Source organism: Equus caballus, chromosome 13, assembly GCF_041296265.1.
Source record: "Equus caballus isolate H_3958 breed thoroughbred chromosome 13, TB-T2T, whole genome shotgun sequence".
NCBI lineage: Eukaryota > Metazoa > Chordata > Mammalia > Perissodactyla > Equidae > Equus > Equus caballus.
The window spans coordinates 31581391-31600162 of NC_091696.1; the positions used below are offsets into that span (position 1 = coordinate 31581391).

Below are 18772 nucleotides of genomic sequence, written 5' to 3' on the forward strand. Positions count from 1 at the left end.
TCTGAGACCAAAAAAAGGAGACAAATGATTATAAGAGAACGTATAAAATGCAATGCCAAGGATCTGAATGAGGGAACTGGGAAGGTTTCCACAAGCAAGGCCAGGCCCCAGTGCTTGGGGGTCGTCTTCAAAGCCTTGCCCCCTCTCCTGCTCCACATCCAATCCATCAGCTCCATGGGAAAACTACCGTGTATCCAAGATCTGACCATTTCCCCCACCCTCCCCACCACCCTGGTCCAGGCCTCTCACTGGCTCCTGTTCCTGCCCTCCCCCCTGCAGTCTGTTCTCCCTGCCTCAGCCAGGGGGTCTGGAGGAAAGGTAAGTCCAATCATGTCGACTGGGCTCCTGTCCCAGTCAGGGTCAAGGACAAAATCCTCAGAGGTCACCAGGCCCTGCACACTGGGCCTCCACTCAATGTCTCTGACCCACCCCCCACCTCCCCTCCTCGTCCTCACTCTAGTACCCTCCACTCCCAGCACACTCCACCTCAGGGTCTGTGACTCACCATTCTTTCTGCCCAGAGTTCTCTTCCTCCAGGTAAATGCCTAGATTCCTCACCTCCTTCAAGGCTTGCCTCAGATCTTACCTTCTCAGTGACGTCCTCCCTGGCCACCCTATTTAAAATTGCAAGCTGTGCACATGCATCCCCACTCCCAATCCCTGCTAACATAACATCTACTTTATCTTTTTTTTTTTTTTGAGGAAGATTAGCCCTGAGCTAACTACTGCGAGTCCTCCTCTTTTTGCTGAGGAAGACTGGCCCTGAGCTAACATCCATGCCAATCTTCCTCTACTTTATACGTGGGATGCCTACCACAGCATGGCAGGCCAAGCGGTGCCATGTCCACACCCGGGATCTGAACCGGTGAGCCCCAGGCCACTGAGAAGCAGAACGTGCGAACTTAACCGCTGCGCCACCGGGCCGGCCCCTGTACTTTATCTTATTTATTATGCCTCTTATTTATTGGCTGTCCCCTGCACTGGAATGGAAATTCTATGAAGGCAGGGGTCGTGTCTGTTTTGATTACTTGTGTGTTCCAAGCCCCTAGGACAGTGCCTGGCACACGCAGGGCCTCACTAAATACCCGGTGAGTGAATGAATAAATAAGGAGACATTTGGGCCAGGATTTGAAAGTTGAAAGGTTTGCTGGGCCACAAGAAAAGAGAAGGCATTCCAGGCAGCAGGATCAGCATGGGCAAAGGCTTGGGGGCCTGAGGAAGCTTGAAACGCTCACAGACTGAGCAGACGTAAGGTTTGCCTCAGGTGACGGGCGCTGAGGAGGTGCGAGTTAAGCACAGCACAGGGTCTAAGGAATTTGGATGTGACACGAAAGCAAAGTCACATTGCCATTACTGTTGTCCTTCTCATCTTTATCCTAATGCTGGCCCCAGAGACGTGTAGAATTTTACCAATGGCCATGTTATTAATTCTCTCTGGGGGAAAAAATGGAATGGGCAAGAAACACCAAGAATCAGTTATGCTTAAAGGAACTCAACAGAGTGTGTATTTCAGGGATCACGTGCTCCTCTGAGGCCAGAATACTGGAATTCTCCTAACAGGGCTGATTTAGCGGCTGGAGCCTGAGCTGCATCAGCAAGCAGCTGAGAGCCACAGGGATGGATGCTTTCCAGGGCTTGAGAATGCTGGGCGCCTAACCTTGCACGTGTCAGGTCCCAGCAGAGAAGAACAGGAACTTTGAACAGTTTAGTAACGAGACTGAGAAAACACTGTGTCGGGGGCACTGCAGAGTTCCCAGAGCACCTGCACACACCTGAGCTACTCCACCTCCCCCTAAGCTCCACATCTTAACTGAGGTATGAGTGACAAGCGAAATGCTCTAGGCTACTGGGGCCTAGCTTTTTGGGGCCACTGATTATGCTCTCTGTGGGCACTTATTCAATTCCTGCAATAATACTATGCTCTAGGATCATCATCTCCATTTTACAGAGGAGAAAACTGAGGCTTTGAAAGCTGAAGCAAATTGCCTGAAGGCCACATTTGTTGTTTTTGTCGGCTCAGCATCTATTTTCTTCTAGTGACATCACCTTGATTTTCCTTCGGGAAACCACCTGTCCTCCACTCTCAACCCATGTGGTGTGGGTGGAAATAAATGCCCAGCACTACAGGCGGGGGTACAAGACCTAGGCCTGGCCAATCAGGGTATTTGCTCCCTGACCATGTGATTGGTTCAAGCTTAGTCATGCCCCCCAAGCGAGGCCTAGAGATGCAACTCAGGGATCGGTTGAAACTGCTGGAAAAGTTCCTATACCTCTTCCCCTGGAATTATTAGCTGATATGAGCTAAGAGCACAAGGAAGAAGTCATTTTTTATCAAATGATGAGGTTCACCATTGTGGGCATGCTTATATGTTCCATGGAGACATCAGTCCAAGAGTGACACCATCATAAAAGCAGCAGAATTGAGAAGAGAGAGACAGAACACATAGAAATGAGATCCTCTTAACCCTGCTTAACCTCATACCCAGCCATGCCTGAAGCCAGCACTATCTTGGACTTTTTACTCACAAGAGCTAATGCAGTCCTTTCTTACTAAGCCAGTTTGAATTGTGCATCTGTGTATGTGTGTGTGATTCCCACCTGAGTGAGTTCCGGGCGGTACAGTAGTAGAGCTAACACTTAGGGGTGTCTGAATCTGAAGACTGCGCCATGTCCTAGGGCTCAGAGAAGCATTTAGTTGAGGATTAAAATGATACCTTAACGAAGGTTCTCAATGATGATCCGAAACTCACATTAAGAGACTATCCAAATGTATCTTATAGTACAAAACTCCTACTCTCCCTTCAAAACTCACCCCAAGTGCCAAGTCCTCTGTGCTCCCAACAATTCTGCCTTCGTGTCCCAGCGCTGTGTATTAAGTCCTACGCATATTAGTTGAATGAAAAAGTATAGTTCTGAGTTTGCTTTTTACCACATTTGCTGACATACCAGATGTACTCCCATCCTCAAAACAGGAACGACAAATACTCTGCATTCAGAGTGTCTACACTGCAAACAAAAGCCAAGCAACACAGACCTAAAGCAATGGCTAATACTACCCCCTAGAGGTGGCACGAAACAACGCAAAACAAACAATGCCGCAGAAATCTGAATTTCTCCGGCCCCGGGCTAGACGTGGAAACAAAATCACATAGCTATGCACACACCAGATGGAAGATCAAAGGAAGAGTTTGGGTTATTTTTCAAATATCTTAGACTTATGTTTATTACTACCCAACCCTGCTATGTAGCATCAATTTACTGCTACCAATATGTACCTTGAGATTTTATACTTAAGTCTCAGGGTTTGTAGAATATTGATGCAGAGCCAAAATCTAAGATTACGGCCTGGACTCTGGGATATAATATGCTGTATCTTTATGAAAATCCTTTTCTTACATAGCTATCTAAAAAATAATTTTTAATATATATCTGATAAAAATAATTAGCATTTCTTTTTATTCTCAGAAAAGTTTTCTTGTAAGATTGAGATGTGTATTGTATCTTTTAGGCTGGCAAATACAGATTTTCTCCCTTTTTAATCTTGAATGAGTTTACTTTAAAAAGGAAATTGTATATTAATGCCATAAATGGAAAGTCATTTTCGCCTGCCCTAAGAGAAACAGTAAATGTTCCCGTGTCCCCTACAGCACCATGGAAGTATGCAGACCACACGCCGGGGAACGTGGTGCCGGGACTTCCATGTACACATGACCCTGCGAGTGGACGCCGCTGACCTCGGTTTACAAATTCATTCGTTAACTCGATATTTATTGAACACCTCCTCTGGAGACACAGTGAGCACATCAAAGTCTCCGCCATCAAGGAACTCAGATCCTAGTGAGAGCAGACAGGCGATAAAAACATCAGTAACTAGGAAGTCTGTCAGATGGTGCCGAGTGCTCCGGAGACGAGAATGTGGAGAAGTGCAGAGGGCGTGGGGGAGGGGCTGTGTTTCAGCCAGGGCGTCAGAGGACTGTGACGGACAGTCAAGCAGAGGCAGAAGGAAGTGAAGGAGGCCCCGGAGGGAATCTGGACCAACGGGGTTTCCAGGTGGCGGGGAGGGCAGTGCAGAGGCTGTGAGGTGGAGCGGGCCAGGCATGTCTGAGGAGAGCAGAGACAGCAAGGTGGGCAAGCAGAGAAACAGGGCGGCCGAGGCCATGGGGCGGACTCTGGTCTGACTCCGAGGCAGCCAGGAAGCTGTGGGAGGGTTCTGAGCAGAGCTGACATCATCTCCCCCAGGTTTTAAGTGAGTCAAGATGAGCTGAGGCTGCTCCCACCCTGCTCGCCTGGCAGCCCTACTCCCTGAGGAGAGCTGGGAGGGCACGGAGGCCTGCGAGGCCCTGGCAGCAGGTCTGCAGTTTAAGCAGCCTTTGACTCTCAAGGAGGAAGAGAGGAAGGCCCGTGTTCACGCTCCCAGGCTGGTGCTAAACTGATGAGGCGGCTCTTCCCTGTCTGAGCCTCCCAGCCCTGCAGGACCAGGCAGGGCAGGCGAGGCGGACTTTCCAACACTCATATTGGTCTCCACCACCTGATTTGCATCCGAGAACTTCTCCTTCTAAGGAAATGAACCTCCCACAGAGCACATCTGTCACCTGGATGCCACCTGCCCAGTGGGGCTGCCTGAACAGATACTCACCCCTCAGGGGCTGACCCAGGCCCCCTGAAGAGGGGACTGCAGTCAGAGGCCTCTTCCTATTTATTCAATAAATATTCCTTGAGCTTTTCCCATGGGTTGGGCACTGCATTAAGGGCCAAAGACAGACACAGATGAACATAAAATTTGGCTCCACCATCACCCTCCCTGACCTCATTCCCACCTTCGCCCACATCCCTCAGCCCAATAGTCCCTTAGCCCTTCTGGCTGTTTCTCAGGGAAGCCAGATCCCTTCCTCCTCAGGGCCTGGGCTCTTGCTGTTTCCCCTCCTAGAAGGTTTCCTCCTTGCTTGGGGCATGTGCCACCCTTCCAGGGACCTCTCCGGACTACCCGAGGCCTTCTAGGCCTCCTCAGAGTGGCAGGACTTCTCACTCTCTGAAAATCTCTTTCTTCCTTGTGGTTCCCCGACTGGGATGCCAGACCCATGAGGGCAGGGCCAGTGCCCACTCATTCGCTGCTGTATCTCCCAGCCCCAGAACAGTGCCTGGCAAACACAAGGAGCTTACAAAGTATTTGCGGAAAGGCAGGAATAAGGAGGAAAAGACGGAAAGGAAGGCAGGAAGACAAGATCCCCGTCCTTGAGGAACTTAGCGAGGCAGCCACTGAAAGACAATTGCTCCAATGCCATGAGGTAGATGCTATCCAGAGGAAGCACCCATGCCAGAGGCAGTGGGTAGAGAGGATGGGTGCCTGGCATTGCTCAGGGGCTCGGCAGGCTCCACAGGGGAGAGGACATGGCGCTGAACCATAAAGGGGCTCACCAAATAGAGTGGGGTCAGCAGGGGAGGGACGGGGAGGGCATCCAGGCAGGGAACAGTGTGTGCAAAAAGACAATGCAAGGAGACCCTGGGAGCCTGTCTTGGGCTGGGACGGAGAGTGGTCAGAGCACAGTGGCTGATCCTAGGGGACAGCCAGAATGACCTGGCTTCTGACATTCCAGGCATACTTTAAGCCTGATGAGGGGCAAAGCCTTTTTGTGCCAATGACAGTGCTGAGAGGCAGGAAAACCCCAGGTAGGAAGTGAAACCTCACGCTTAAGTCTAGGGCCATGTCGTGAGGTTCAGGGGTCCCAAACTGGATGCTCTCTCATACACTACAGTCAAAATTTTTGCCATACGAGGTCACACAAATCTAGGAATATAAAGGAGACAGTTCATGTTAGTTCCCTCTCGCCGCGCCCCCTTGTCCATGTGGGGCTGAGATTCTTTCCTCCTTCCCTCTGCCCCCTCCTTCCTGCCTTCTCTCAGGCTCACAGAGCACCTCCTGTTCCACACCAGGACAAGCTCCCTTGCCTCATGGAGCTGACAGTCTAGTGAGGGAGGCCAATTTTCAACAAATGACTCCACCACCAAACACACATCATCAATCATCTCAAGCGCTCTGGAGGCGGGCATGTGGGGCCTTGAGCAGCTAAGGGAAACGCGACAATGGCAGAGTGGTCAGGTGAAGCTTTGCGAAGGGTGACAACAAACCGAAACCTGAGGGATGAAGAAGTGAATTCAAGGGTGGAGAGGGGAGAGCACTGTATGCACAGTGGATGCACATGGGAAGGCCACATCGCCAGAGCAAGCAGAGAGTAGGAGGGACAGGGAATGACAGAAAGCCTGGAGCCAGGGGGCAAGGAAAGCAAAGGATGGCAGGGCACAGAGCAGGCCAGACCACCAAAGCCACAGCAGGGAGATTCACCCTCAACCCTAGAGCAATGGGAAGCCACACTGGGTTAGTGGAGTAGAGGGTAGACATTGGAATAAGAGGCTGGAGGTGGCCAAGAGTGGGTGCTGGGGAACAGGTACTGCGGGTGTTCAGACAAGAGGTGTCAGGAACATGGAGGAGGCAGGGAGAAGATATTTTCAAGGTGATGGCATAGGATTTGGTGATGGGCTGGGAAAAGGAGGAACTGAGGATGACTCCACAGTTTCTGGCCTGTGTAACAGCAGGGACGGTGGTGCCATTCTCAGAGAGGTGCAGGCTGGAGGAGGAGCTGGGCTGAGTTTGGTTTGGGGAAGTTGTGCTCAGGAGTCTTTGAGGCACCCAAGAGGAGCAGTTCCTGGATATAGAGGTGTGGGGTTCAAGACTTCATGGCACAGGTAGGATGCCCCTTCCTCCCTGCTCACCCCCATCCCAGGCTGGGTTACACCCTCCCTCAGCTGTGTTCCTGAAGCATTCTCACAGATGGCTCTCTCGGAGCATGCATTAAAGCATCCATGGACATGGGCCGAGGTGTGTGGAGCAGATGCTGTGCTGCAGGCCCAGATCACTCGCTCACACCCCAGCTGCCTGTGGCAGTGATGGCTGGCAGCTCATAGCTGTGTCCCTTGCCAGGAAGAAGCCTGTTCTTGCCCCAGGTTACGCCCACTCTGATACTGGTTGATGCCAAGGGTACAAAGACTCAGGCTCCTTGCCGCAACTGGATTATCTCCAAAGGGCCACCCATGCCCAGAGCTCCCTGAGGGATCACCAAGGCCTGAAACACAGTTCATCTCCTCCCTCTGCCCAATCCTGCTCCCCTCACCTGTAACCAGTGTTGTTCCTGAGAGCTCTCCCCATCAACCTCCTGCATGCACATCTCCATCTGAGAGTCTGCTTCTTGGGGACCTAAGCCAGCATGTCTTTCCTCCTGGACCATGAGCTTCCAGGGCAGGGCTGGGTCCTGTTACACTAAAGGTCATTGGTAAGTGCATTTTGAACTGAATGGACAACTCTGTTTCAGCCACGACTTCCAACAATGACCCTGAATTCAAACAAGACAGACTCAACTCCCAAAAGTATGATGAATTCCTCAGACCACAGGGCCCGATTTTTAATTCTGAAATATGGTTGCCATGGAGGTATGTGGCATAGACTCTCAATTCCTGCGTCTTCATTTGACAGCTGAGCTGCCGAGGAGGCTGGTCAGGACTCGGCTCTAAAGCCAGATGCCTGGGTAGGAATCCTGTCCTGCTTGTATGAGTGGGAAATGGCACCTGTGCTGAGCTTCCTCAGCTGTCAAACTGGGAGGATGTCCTAGCAGCACTGTTCATAACAGCCAAAAAGTGGAGGCAACCCACCTGCCTGTCCACAGATGAACAGATAAACAGGTGTGGCATAGGCACGCGATGGAATATTGTTTGGTCGTGGGCAGGCATGAAGCACTGACCAAGCCACATGGATGACCCTTGAAAACATTATGCTAAGTGAAAGAAGCCAGACACAAAAGGCTACATGTTGTATGATTCCATTCACATGAAATGTTCAGAAGAGGTAAGCCCACAGAGACAGAAAGTAGATTAGTGGTTGCCAGGGAATGGGGAAAGAGAAGAACTGGGAGTGACTGCCAATAGATACAGGGTTTCTATTTGGGGTGCTATGCTATAAATGTTTTGAAATTAGACCGTGGTGATGGTTGCAGAGCATTGTGAATATACTAAATACCACTTAATTGTACATTTTAAAAAATTTTGTGTTACAGGAATTATATTTAATTAAAAAATGAAAAAAAAATTGAGATGATGATTAAAAGTATCCACATAGTGGCCGGCCCTGTGGCCGAGTGGTTAAGTTTGTTCACTCTGCTGCGGTGGCCCAGGGTTTCACCGGTTCGAATCCTGGACACGGACATGGCACCGCTCATCAGGCCATGCTGAGGCGGCGTCCCACATAGCACAAGCAGAGGGACCCACAACTAAAACTACACAACTATGTACCAGGGGGCTTTGGAGAGAAAAAGGAAAAAAAATAAAATCTTTAAAAGTATCCACCATAGCAGTGATGTCAGCATCACAGTGGAGTGAGCTTGCCCAGGACTCTCTCCCCTCCAATGTACAACAAAAAAGAGCAACCATATTCCAACAGAAAATATCCTAATAGCACAGGAATCCTCAGAGAGTCATGGCAGCCAAACAACAGAGGGTGGAGATGCTGGAGCACCCCTTGGAGGAGCTGGAACAGGGTTAAGAGAGAACTTTGCTCCCTCCCCTAAAGATGGGGATCACTGCTGTGGGAGGCTCCGTGAGGGAAGGAGTGGGGCATGGGTCGTGCGTCCACGGGATCACCCAGGACTCCCTAGGGCCCTTGCAACCCAGAGGAAAGCATTCTAATGGGGCAAAAGCTTTCACACAGGGTGACCTCATCAAGCCAAGACCCCAGGAGACCAGATAGCGAGATCAGGAAACCAGGGACTGCACGCAGGAGAAAGTGTCCCTCCTCCAACCCACACCGCACCTGGCCGCGCCATCTTGGATGAAGGCGGAGGGCTCAGAATACGCAGCTCTCAACCCCTATCCAGTGGCAAAAGGCTGTAACTGCAACCGAATAATATCACAATGGGAAAACCCTGTTCTTCCAGCATCAATCAGTTCATCAAAAGTCCAGACCAGAGAGAAAATGATAAATACCCAGAATTCTGTCCTGAGGACTCAGAAATAAGTAAACTAAATGACAATGAATTCAAAATAGCTATTGTCAAAAAATTCAATGAGGTAAAAGAGAATATAGAGAAACAATTCAACGAGTTCAGGAGCTACTTCACAAAAGAAATTGAAACTATAAAAAAGAATCAATCAGAAATACTAGAGATGAAAGACACAATGGAAGAGATAAAATACGGATTGCCTGAATGCTCATGTGGACACCATAGAGGAGCGAATCAGCATAATCGAAGACAGACATGTTGAAATGCTCCAGACAGAGGCGGAGAAAGAACTGAGACTAAAAAGAAATGAAGAAAGTCTCCAAGAAATATCCAGTTCAATGAGGAAATGCAACATAAGAATTATAGGTATCCAAGAAGGTGAAGAGGAGAATGGAGCAGAAAGCGTGCTCAAAGAAATAATAGCAGACAACTTCCCAAATCTAGGGAATGAAAGGGAAATGTGTGCGGAGGAAGCTTTCAGATCTTCTAGATTTGTCAATGTAAAAAGACCTACTGCAAAGCATATAGTAGTAAAACTGGCAAAAATGAATGACAAGGAAAGAATACTCAGGGTAGCAAGGCAGAAGAAAATAACCTACAAAGGAACCCCTATCAGACTTTCAGCAGATTTCTTTGCAGAAACCTTACAAGCTAGGAGAGAATGGAATGACATATTCAAAACTTTAAAAGATAAAAATCTTCAGCCAAGAATACTCTATCCAGCAAAAATATCCTTCAGATATGAGGGAGAAATTAAATCTCTCCCAGACAAACAAAAGCTAAGAGACTTTGTAGCCACAAGACTCCCCCTACAAGAAATCCTCAAGAAGGCCCTCATCTCATATCTGAAAAAAGAAAAAAGGGAGAAAGGAGTCACAAAACACACAGTAAGGAGACAAACAGATAGACAAAATCAGAATAGGATAGCAAATATTCAACTATAGCATTAAATTAAAGGGAAGGAAAATACCAAAAACAAAGACAATCTTGTCACTTTAACCTCAAACTTACAACACAAGTTGGAATAAGATATGAGAATAATAACTTAGATGGGGAAGAGGAAAGGGACTGAATCAGTTTAGACTAAGGAAATAAGAGGCCATCAGAAAATGGACTATGTTATGCATGAGATTATGAATATAAACTTCAGGGTAGCCACTAAACTAAAAAGCAGAACAGAGACACAAAAAATAAATAAGGAAAAAACTAAGAAATACAGCATAAAAAACTGCAGAATTCAATGGGTAGACCAAAACACACAGGACGAGAAACAAAGGAAATTCAGGAAAACCAGAAAATGAGTGATATAATGACAGCATTAAGCCCTCATATATCAATAATCACCCTCAATGTAAATGGATTGAACTCTCCAATAAAAAGACACAGAGTAGCAAGATGGATTAAAGAACAGGATCCAACAATTTGTTGCCTCCAGGAAACACATCTCAGCTCTAATGACAAATACAGGCTCAGAGTGAAGGGGTGGAAGAGATATTCCAAGCTAATGTCAAACAAAAGAAAGCAGGTGTCGCAATACTTATATCAGACAAAGTAGACTTTAAGATAAGGCAGGCAAAGAGAGACAAAGAGGGGCAATATATAATGGTCAAACGGACACTATCAAGAAGAAATAATGCTTATAAATATCTATGCACCCAACACAGGAGCACCAAAATTCATAAAGCAACTATTAACAAACCTAAAATAAGATATCAAAAATAACACAATAATAGTAGGGGACCTCAACACCCCACTCACATCATTGGACAGATCATCCAGACAGAAAGTCAACAAGGAAACAGTGGAATTAAATGAAAAGCTAAAATAGTTGGACTTAATAGACATATACAGAACACTCCACCCAAAAACAGCAGAATACACATTCTTCTCAAGTGCACATGGAACATTCTCAAGGATAGACCATATGTTGGGAAACAAGGCAAGCCTCTACAAATTTAAAAAAGTTGAAATATTAACAAGCATCTTCTCCAATCATAATGCTATAAGGCTATAAATTAATTACAAGAAAAAAGCTGAGAAAGGGACAAAGATGTGGAAACTAAACAATATACTATTGAACAAGCAATGGATCGTTGAAGAAATTAAAGAATTAGTCAAAAAATATCTGGAGACAAATGAAAATGATAACATGCCATACCAACTCACATGGGATACAGCAAAAGCTGTATTAAGAGGGAAATTCATCGCAATACAGGCACATCTTAACAAACAATAAAAATCCCAAATAAGCAATCTCAAATTACACCTAACTGAATTAGAAAAAGAACAAACAAAGCCCAAAGTCAGCAGGAGAGAAATAATAAACATATGAGCAGAAATAAATCTATTGAAACAAAAAAGGCAGTAGAAAGGATCAATGAAACAAAGAACTGGTTTTTGAGAAGATAAATAAAATTGACAAATCCCTAGCCAGACCTACAAAGAAAAAAGAGAGAAAGCTCAAATAAACAAAATCAGAAATGAAAGAGGAGAAATAACAACAGACTCCACAGAAATACAACGGATTATAAGAGAATACTACAAAAAACTATATGCCAGGGGCTGGCCCCGTGCCCGAGAGGTTAAGTTCGCGCACTCCGCTGCAGGCAGACCAGTGTTTCGCTGGTTCGAATCCTGGGCGCGGACATGGCACTGCTCATCAGACCACACTGAGGCAGCGTCCCACATGCCACAACTAGAAGGACCCACAATGAAGAATATACAACTACGTACTGGGGGGCTTTGGGGAGAAAAAGGAAAAAAATAAAATCTTAAAAAAAAAATAAATAAATAAAAGCAGATGGAGATTTGCATTATTTAAAAAAAAAAACAACAACTATATGCCAACAAAATGGATAACCTGGAGGAAACGGATAAATTCTTAGACTCTTACAACCTCCCAAAGCTGAGTCAAGAAGAAACAGACAACCTGAACAGACCAATCACAAGGAAAGAGATTGAAACAACAATCAAAATCATCCCAAAGAATAAAACCTCAGGACCAGACAGCTTTCCTGGGGAATTCTACCAAACTTTCAGAGAGGATTTAATACCTATCCTTTTCAAGCTCTTCCAAAAAATTAGGCAGGATGGAACACTTCCTAACACATCCTACGAGGCCAACATCACGCTGATACCAAAGCCTGACAAGGACAGCATGAAAAAGGAGAACTACAGGCCAATATCACTGATGAACATAAATGCAAAAATTCTCAGCAAAATATTGGCAACCCAAATTCAGCAACACATCAAAAGGATCATACATCATGGTCAAGTGGGATTCACACCAGGGACACAGGGATGGTTCAACATCTGCAAATCAATCAACATGATACACCACATCAACAAACTGAGGAATAAAAACCACATGATCATCTCAATAGATGCAGAGAAAGCATTTGACAAGATCCAACAGCCATTGATGATAAAAACTCTTAACAAGATGGGGATAGAAGGAAATTACCTCAACATAATAAAGGCCATATATGACAAACCCACGGCCAGCATCATACTCAATGGGCAAAAACTGAGCGCCATTCCCCTGAGAACAGGAACAAGACAAGGATGCCCTCTATCACCACTCTTATTCAACATAGTACTGGAGATTTTGGCCAGAGCAATTAGGCAAGAGAAAGGAATAAAAGGAATCCAAATAAGGAGAGAAGAAGTGAAACTCTCACTGTTTGCAGATGACATGATCTTACATATAGAAAACCCCAAAGAATCCATTGGAAAACTATTAGAAATAATCAACAACTACAGCAAAGTTGCAGGGTATAAAATCAACCTACATAAATCAGTAGCATTTCTATACTCTAATAACAAACTAACAGAAAAAGAACTCAAAAACGCAACAAAAAGAATGAAATACCTTGGGGTAAATTTAACCAAGGAAGTAAAAGACCTATACAATGAAAACTACAAGACTTTCCTGACAGAAAATTGATGACGACATCAAGAGATGGAAGGACATTCCATGCACATGGGTTGGCAGAATAAACATAGTTAAAATGTCCATACTACCTAAAATAATCTAGATTGAACACAATCCCAATCAGAATCCCAATGACATTCTTTACAGAAATAGAACAAAGAATCCTAAAATTCATATGGGGCAACAAAAGACCCCAAATTTCTAAAGCAATCCTGAGAAAAAAGAACCAAGATGGAGGCATCACAATCCCTGACTTCAAAACATACTACAAAGCTACAGTAATCAAAACAGCATGGTACTGGTACAAAAACAGATGCACAGATCAATGGAACAGAATTGAAAGCCCAGAAATAAAACCACACATCTATGGACAGCTAATCTTCAACAAAGGAGCTGAGGGCCTACAATGGAGGAAAGAAAGTCTCTTCAACAAATGGTGCTGGGAAAACTGGACAGCCACATGTAAAAGAATGAAAATTGACCATTCTTTTACACCATTTACAAAAATAAACTCAAAATGCATCAAAGAACTAAAGGTAAGACCTGAAACCATAAGGCTTCTAGAAGAAAATATAGGCAGTACACTCTTTGACATCAGTATCAAAAAGATCTTTTCGGACACCGTGTCTTCTCAGACAAGCGAAATAATAGAAAGAATAAACAAATGGGACTTCATCAGACTAAAGAGCTTCTTCAAGGCAAGGGAAAACAGGATTGAAATAAAAAAACAACCCACCAAATAGGAAAAAATATTTGCAAGTCATATATCTGACAAAGGGTTAATCTCCATACTATATAAAGAACTCACACAACTCAACAACAAAAAATCAAACAACCCAATCAAAAAATGGGCAAGAGACATGAACAGACATTTCTCCAAAGAAGATATACAGATGGCCAATAGGCACATGAAAAGATGCTCATCATCACTGATCATCGGGGAAATGCAAATCAAAACTACACTAAGATATCACCTTACATCTGTTAGAATGGCAAAAATAACCCAAACAAAAAGCCGCAAATGATGGAGAGGTTGTGGAGAAAAAGGAATCTTCATACACTGCTGGTGGGAATTCAAACTGGTGCAGCCACTATGGAAAACAGTATGGAGATCTCTCAAAAAATTAAAAATAGAAATACCATATGACCGAGCCATCCCACTACTGGGTATCTATCCAAAGAACTTGAAATCAGCAATTCCAAAAGTCCCATACACAGCTATGTTCACTGCAGCATTATTTACAATAGCCAAGAGGTGGAAGCAACCTAAGTGCCCAGCAACTGATGATTGGATAAAGAAGATTTGGTGTATATACACAGTGGAATACTACTCAGCCACAAAAACGGATAAAATCATCCCATTCACAACAACACAGATGGACCTTGAGGGTATCATGTTGAGTGAAACAGGCCAGATAGAGAAAGACACTCATGTGGAAGTTAAACATGTAGACAAAGAAAACAGATTAGTGGTTACCAGGGGAAAGGGAGGGTGGGGGATGGGCACAAAGGGTGAAGTGGTGCACCTACAACACGACTGACAAACAATAATGTACAACTGAAATTTCACAAGGTTGTAAACTATCATAATCTCATTAAAAAGTTAAAAAAAAAGTATCCACCATATCAACATAAAATGCTCAGAATACTGCCTGGCGTATAATGCATGCTCAATAAATGTGAGTAACTAGGATGCCATTGATTAGAAACATTTAGAAGTTTCTAATTATGATGACACAAAATCTGAACTCATAGTTGATCCTAGACCCAGCTCCCTGAGTTAATCTTGAAGGCATTTTATACCATAAAGTTAACACGACCTGAAATTCACGCAAAGAAGACCTGACACAACTTTTTTGAGACTGCCACTTTCCTTTCTCCGTGTAGGCAGCAGCTCAGCTGAACTGTTTCTGGGAGAGCAGCTGGGTGTAGGATTTGGTCTGCCTCCAGAGAGGGGCTGCTATCGCACCCCCAGAACAGGCGCCAGGCTAGTGACAATCACAATCTCGGTTGTGCACCAACCCTTGAAGGCGCTGTCGCGGGTGGCAGGCAAAGAATGCTATCAGGCTGGTGGCAGAATAAGGGCCCAATGACAGAGGAGTTAGTTTGCTCTAAAAAAATAGAATTTTCATAATGTCTCAACTGGTGTTCGTCAAAAGGGGATGACTTCAAGCTGGTGAGGAAGCCTAGGAACAGAAGCTGGTTGACAGGGAAGAAGCCAGGTGTGCAGGCTGTGGAGAGACGGCATCCGTTTGTGCTGCTCTATTTTCAGGAGGAAGGGAAGGGATTGGGAGGGTCTCTTCTGGCCCTTAAAGAAGCCTGTGTCCTCTCTGAAGGTAAGTTCAGAAGAGTAGAACAGCAACCTCCAAACTCCATGGTCTCTTCCAACCCACAGCCCACCACTGTGCTTTGCTCCACAGACACAGATCTCCCAGCTTGCCTCATTAAAAACCTGCAACAGATGGTGAGCAAGGTGACAGAGGCATTTTGGGGAGCAATGTGGCAGTATCCACTAAAACAAGGTAAAACAAGACCCCACATAACTTCAATCTACTCACACCCAGCCATTTCACTCCTTGGAATCTCCCAGAAAGACTCACACAGGTGCCCGAGGAGGAATGTACAAAATGCTAATGCCCTCCAGCTGGAAAACAGCTAAATAACTGGCAGAGTCCATACCATATTGTAACAAGTTTTTTAAATAGAGAACTAGGTTTATTTGTAACACCAAGGATGGCTCTCCAAGATATTATAGTTCAAGCAGGATAGGCAAGTTACAAGTTACAAAAGCAAGCTGCAGAACGACATATCCATTAGGACACCATTTACCTGAAAATACATAAAGACAAAAAAACACCACATACGTTTTATGGGTACAGCCTGGTATATAAATGCAGAGAAAGGTCTGGAAGGATGCATGCCCAGCTCACGACAACAGTCACTCCAGGAGGGGAAGACTGGGGTTAGGGAGAGGTAGGAATTGGCAAAAAAGATTTTAGCCTTGTCTAGAAAGTTAAAAAGAATTTTCTTAAGGAAGCTATTTTCATGTATTACTTATATAACTAATGACCTCTACCCACCCTACTTCCCTTCTCAAAAAAGGCAAAGAATCAATGGTTCCACATTCCAGACAGACGCAGCTTGATGGCTTTCCCCTTAAATACCAGGTTCCCATATCCAGGTGCCTGCTCATGGTCTTAACAGGTTTTAAGGTGAATTCCTGATCTTCCCCCTAAAACCTACTCCCACCCTCTTTCTCACCTCAGGAGATGACCAATCTCTCTTTCTGGTTGCTCAAACCAAAACTTAGAGTCCTTCTTGATTCCTCTCTTCTCTCCTGCCCATATCCAATCCAATGACAAATCCAGTTGGCTCTCCCTTCATGATGCTCAGAATCCGGCGCCGTCTCTGTACTTCTACTGCCACCCCACAATCCAAGCCACCATCATCGCAGGGACTGCGCGATCGCCCCAACTGGTCTCCTGCTTCTGCCCTTGCCCACAGTCTGTTCTCTAGACACGGCCCGACAGCGTGTCCTGCCCTCTCCTGCTCGAAACGCTCCTGTAGCTCCTGCAGCTCCTGCCTCACTCAGACAAAAGCCCAAGTCCTCAGAAATGGCCACAAGGCCCTGCGCGGCTTGGCCATCACCCCTCTGTCCTCACCTCCCACCACACTGCCCCTCATTCCCCCTAATTCAGCCACACAGGCTCCACCCTTGGGATTTCTGCCCTTGCTGGCCCTCCTCGGAAGTGCTCTCTTCCTTCTCACTTCCTTCAGCCTCTGCTCCTTCTCGGCAAGGCCTTCCCAAGGAACCTGTGTAAGAGAACTCCCACCCCCTCTTTGCTTTATTTTTCTCTCTGACACCCTTTATATTTGACTTATTTATTTGCTTAGTGTCTGCCTCTAACCACTAGGACATAAGCTCCATGAGGGTGTGGATTTGTGTGGATTTGTTCTGTTCACTGTGGAATCTAGAGGACCAGGACAGTGCCTGGCACACAGCAGGTACTTGCTAAATATTTGCCAAGTAAATGCATGAATGAGCAAACAAAGTTTTCCCATCAGGACCCAGTTTGCATTACCAGCAACCCCCATCTGCTCCTAATACATATTCTTTGCTTCTATCACAATGAACTACCCATGGTCTCTCAAATTCCTATATATGCCCCTGTTCTTCTCTGCCTTGCCCTTACTCTAACCCTCTTATCCATTATTCAAGCTTCAATGTCATTTCCTCCTTGAAACCCTAGCCAATTCACCTCCCACTTTCTATCCTAGGGCAAGAAAAAGCCTTTCTCCTCTGGATTCCTGCAGTTTCCCCATTGTTCCAGAGTTAATAAACTGCTACCACTTATAGAATCAATCCTCTATGCTGGCCACGTGTGGTTTACATGTTTATCTCATTGAATCATCACAATAACTGATAAAGTGGTTGTTATTATTATCTCCATTTCATGGTTATGGGAACTAAGGCACAGAGAGTCGCCAGTGAAAAAATGACAGAGCTAGAATTTGAACCTAGCTTTACTAGGTTTTACTTTACTCTGAAGTCTGTGTTTATACTCTCCTGTATCAGGTCCCTCCATGAAGTTGTGAGTTCTGTGATGGCCAGGGCTCAGGCATATGCTGAGTCACCAAAGAAAAAAGCCAACCAATCAACCAAGGATCTCAGAGCCCTGGTCTGGGACAGGACCATGGTGACAGCACAAGGTGGGTCCTTGAGCTCTCAGGCCTAAGACACTGGCCAGCCCTCACTGACAGGACCACTGAAGCCACTCGGGCACAGTGTGGTCCAGCATAAGGAGCAGAGCATCAACACCATAAGCTGCAGCATCAGACAAGATCAGGAATAAGTCCTGGTTCCTCTACTTACTAACTGTGTGACTTTGGGCCTCCTTTTCATTTGTAAAACACATAGGTGGATTCTGAATATCACCCTGCCCCGTGGCCACAAGGTTACAGCATGAGACTCCATGAGAAGGCCCTGTCCAGACAGTGTGACCCCACTGCTGGCCACAGGTGGCTGGACTTGGAGCAGGCACCTGACCCAAGCAGGGCCAATAATCCTCGGTAACCTGCACTAAAACGTTCAGGGGAGATCTGGCTACTTTCTTGAAAAAGGGAAAGTGAACTCAGGAGTTGCTGGTGGTACTATTTTCTGCCAGGTGAACTGAGAAACAGAGAAAGCTGGTTTGCAGCAAGTGAGAAGAATGACACACATGCACACAGATGTAAAGATAAGAGCCAGAGAGAGAGGATTTTCTGGGACCCTAGAGGGGCGCAGGCACTGGTTCATCATTCTTGACACCATTCTTGACATCTTGACACCCAGATGCACCTTGCCCTTGACTTCTGTGAAGTACCCATTCTTTAGAGGCTTGAAATGAAGTAATATAGTCCCCCGTCTGCTAAAGTTAGATTGAGTTTATTCTTTTAAGTCCTAAGTAGCAAAACATTTACCTTGCAGACTTGTTATAAGAAACAAAGGTAATATTATGAAAAATGCTTACCTCAGTGCCTTGCCCATGGTAAATAAAACCAAAGACATGGTTGCTGATATTATTACTATAATCAAGCTACAAGGACATACTACTACAGGAACTGGACAAATTAATCATCTTGCCCAGTCATCTAAATTACTCTTCCTCTGAAGGGTGGCGTGCCACGAGGTTCTGTCCTTGGTCCTATCCTAGGCCATAATTATATCAATGGCTGCATCTGGTTGTTGAAGGCTGTTTATTAAGTCTGTGGATGACATTCACATGAAAGGCACACAGAACAAACTGGATGACGG

At 45.6% G+C, this 18772-nt stretch overlaps 1 protein-coding gene across 21 annotated transcripts in view; it reads right to left on the reverse strand.

The window, feature by feature from the left end:
• Positions 1-18772, reverse strand: part of KATNIP (katanin interacting protein) — a 202902-nt gene that overhangs the window by 154331 nt on the left and 29799 nt on the right. The gene's annotated exons all lie outside the window — the stretch shown is intronic.